The 3,711-nt window shown below is 37.6% G+C and overlaps 1 long non-coding RNA gene across 1 annotated transcript; it reads left to right on the forward strand.

Annotated features, from left to right (window-relative positions):
- Positions 1-391: 391 nt before the first annotated feature.
- LOC115292803 lies at positions 392-1,325 on the forward strand. The gene is made up of 2 exons (XR_003909141.1): positions 392-482; positions 664-1,325. It is a non-coding gene; the product is annotated as an uncharacterized LOC115292803 (long non-coding RNA).
- Positions 1,326-3,711: the final 2,386 nt, after the last annotated feature.

The raw sequence follows: 3,711 nt of genomic DNA on the forward strand, positions 1-3,711 counted from the left end.
TCAGATTCTGTGTCTCCCTCTCTCTCTCTGCTCCTCCCTGCTCACACTCTATCTTTCTCTTTCTCAAAAATAAATAAATATTTTTAAAAAATTTTAAAAGTGAAGTGTAGGCAACTTCTTTGCTAGGTAACTGACACATATCATTTGCCTCTCATTGATTCTCTCCTCCTCCCTATATGCTTAACCTAAGAAAAACAGATCAAGGTTTTGACAATGGCTACCTCTGGAAAGTAGAATTGGGAGAGTCATCTTTATTTTAGATATTTCTTTATGTCTTGAATTGATTATAATAAATATTAATTTCATAGTTTAAAATATTAAAGATGAATTTTTAAATTTTAGTTTTTTAATTTTTAAAAATGTTTATTTTTGAGAGAGAGAGAGAGGAGCTGGCAGCACAGAGCCTGAAGCAGGGCTGGAACCTGGGAACAGGGATTATGACCTAGGCTGAAGACAGATGCTTATCCGACTGAACCACCCAGGTGCCCCTAAAAGATAAACTTTTAAAAATTTCCTATAGATGGCCCTCCTTAGGATGCCATATTTTAGGCTATAATTTGGGGCTTCCTAACTTGTGAAGGAACATTAACATTTGCTGCGGGGGGGGATCTGGTTATGGGTACTTTTAATAAGTCTCTTAGGTCTTTGTTTTGTGTCATACAGGATGAGAACCATGGACATCAGTCACCAGCTCCTCACTGTGGTGCGTTCGTGTCACCTGGAATGCTTTGAAAAGTCCCATGCCCTGGCTGAGTCTCAGAGCAACGCCACCAGAATCTGGGGTCCCTCAGACGGCTCCAATGGACAGCCACGTCCGTTGGACAGCTGATACTTCCCAAAAACCTCTGGAAAACTTGCCTCCAATTGCAAGTAACCCTTGAAAACAAACTTTTTGTTTTATCTATGTCTTAGCCAGACGGACATGGCTGCTGGATGACATACAGGATGCCTGGTTAAATTCAAATCGAGGATTTCCATTTTTAGGCAAAGATTGTCCACGCAATATCTGACACTGGCACACGTTAAAAAATTTTCATTGCTTGTATGAAAAGCACATTTAACTGTATTTTCATTTGTGAAGCAAAATACAAGTGGTGCTCCAGAAATCCCTAAAGAGCAATATAGATCTTCTCTGTGTGTAAAGGGGCTTTGGAAAGGTTGCATACTTGAGGAAGAAGCAAAGAGATCATCTTGCTAATGCCCAGTGAATGGATCTAAACGTTTACACCACTTATCTCTCTTCCCCAGGATTTCATAACCACTGGCTCAACTCCTTTGCTGGTTTCCCCTGTCTAATTCAACAAATAAAACACTAACTCCCCACCCGTCTGTCTCCACCCTTAATCCTTCCTCCTTTCAGCCACTAAACCAACCTACTTTAAGATTTTCTTATCTTTTTTTTCTGAACTACACAAAAAAGATTCTAAACCAAGAAAATGTGCAGTTGGCTTGGCGTGTGTGTGTGTGTGTGTGTGTGTGTGTGTGTGTGTCTATGTGTATGCACGTTCAAGGCTTCTTTTTTTTAAGGTATCATCCTGCTCTTTTTTTTAGTATTTCAAGTTTTAATTTAATTTTAGTTAAATATAGTATGTTAGTTTCAAGAGTATTATTTTAGTGATTTATCATGTACATATAACACCCAGTGCTCATCACAAGTGCCCTCCTAACTGCCCATCACCCATTTAACCCAAGCCCCCACCCACATGCCGTGTAGCAAACCTCAGTTTGTTCTCTAAAGTTAAGAGTCTCTTATGGTTGGTTTCCCTCTCTTCTTTTTCCTTACCCTATGTTCATGTTTTTTTCTTAAATTGCGCCTATGAGTGAATTCCTATGGTATTTGTCTTTCTCTGAGTGACTTATTTCGCTTAGCATAATACACTCTACCTCTATCCACGTTCTCACAAATGGCAAGATTTCATTCTTTTTGATAGTCTAGTAATGTTCCATTATATATATATATATATATATACACACACACACCACATCTTCTTTATCCATTCATCAGTTGATGGACATTTGGACTCTTTCCATAATTTGACTATTGTTAATAGTGCTTCTATAAATATTGGGGTGCATGTGCCTCTTTGAATCAGCATTTTTGTATCCTCTGTATAAATACCTAGTAGTGCAATTGCTGGGTCCTAAGGTAATCCTATTTTTAACTTTCTGAGGAAATTCCATACTGTTTTGCAGAGTGGCCAAATCACTTTGTATTCCCACCAAAAGTAGAGGAGGGCTCCCCTCTGTCTGCATCCTCACCAGCATCTATTGTTTCTTGTATGGTTAATTTTAGCCATTCGGATAGATGTGAGGTCATATCTCATCATGGTTTTGATTCGTATTTCTCTGATGATGTATAATATTGATCATCTTTTCATGTATCTGTTAGCCTTCTGTATATTTTCTTTGGAAAAATATCTATTAGTGTCTTCTGCCCATTTGTTTACTGGATTATTTGTTTCTTGGATGTTGAGTTTGAGGAGTTCTTTGTAGATTTTGGATACTAACCCTGTATCAGATATTTAATTTGCAAATACCTTCTCCTATTTCATAGGTTGCCTTTTAGATTTGTTGATTGTTTCCTTCACTGTGCAGAAGCTTTTAATCTTGAAGAAGTCCCAATGGTTCTTTTTTTTTTTTTTTTTGCTTTTATTTCCCTTGACTCCAGAGATGTATCTAATAAGAAGTTGCTCCAGCTGAGGTTAAAGAGGTTGCTGTGTATGTTTTTCTTTAGGATTTTGATGGTTCCCTGTCTCACATTTAGGTCTTTTATCCATTTGAATTTATGTGTGGGCATGGTGCAAGACAGTGGTCCAGTTTCATTCTTCTACATGTCACTATCCAATTCCCCAATACCATTTGTTGAAGAGACTGTCCTTTTTCCATAGGATATTCTGTCCTGCTTTGTTGAAGATTGGTTGGTCATCTAGTTGTGGGTTCGTTTCTGGCGTTTCTATTCTGTTCCATTGGTCTATATGTCTGTTTTTGTGCCAGTGTCTTACTGTCTTGATAATAACAGCTTCGTAATACAGCCTGAAGTCTGGAATTGTGATGCTTCCAACTTTGGTTTTATTTTCCAGGATTGCTTTGGTTATTCGGAGTCTTTTATGGTTCCATATAAATTTAATGTTTGTCTTAGCTCTGTGAAAAATGCTGGTGGTATTTTGATAGGGATTGCATTAAATGTGCAGATTGTTTTGGGTAGCACAGGCATTTTTTTCTTCCAATCCATGAGCATGGAATGTTTTTCCATTTCTTTGTGTCTTCTTCAATTTCTTTCATAAGTGTTCTATAGGTTTCAGAGTACAGATCTTTTACCTCTTTGGTTAGATTTATTCCCAGGTATCTTATGGGTTTTGGTGAAATTTTAAATGGGATATATTCCTTGATGTCTCTTTCTGCTGCTTCATCATTGGTGTGTAGAAATTCAACAGATTTCTCTATATTGAGTTTGTATCCTGCGACTTTGCTGAATATGTGTATCAGTTCTAGCAGTTTTTTTTGGTGGAGTCCTCCAGGTTTTCTACATAAAGTATCAGGTCATCTACATATAGTGAAAGTTTGACTACTTTGCTGATTTAGTTGGCTTTTATTTCTTTTTATCTGATTGCTGAAGCTAGAACTTACTATGCTGAAAAACAGTGGTGAGAGTGGACATTGCTGTCGTGTTCCTGACCTTAGGAAAGCTGTCAGTTTTTCCCCATTGAGGAT

This window comes from Suricata suricatta, chromosome 5, assembly GCF_006229205.1.
Source record: "Suricata suricatta isolate VVHF042 chromosome 5, meerkat_22Aug2017_6uvM2_HiC, whole genome shotgun sequence".
In the NCBI taxonomy this organism is placed as follows: Eukaryota; Metazoa; Chordata; class Mammalia; order Carnivora; family Herpestidae; genus Suricata; species Suricata suricatta.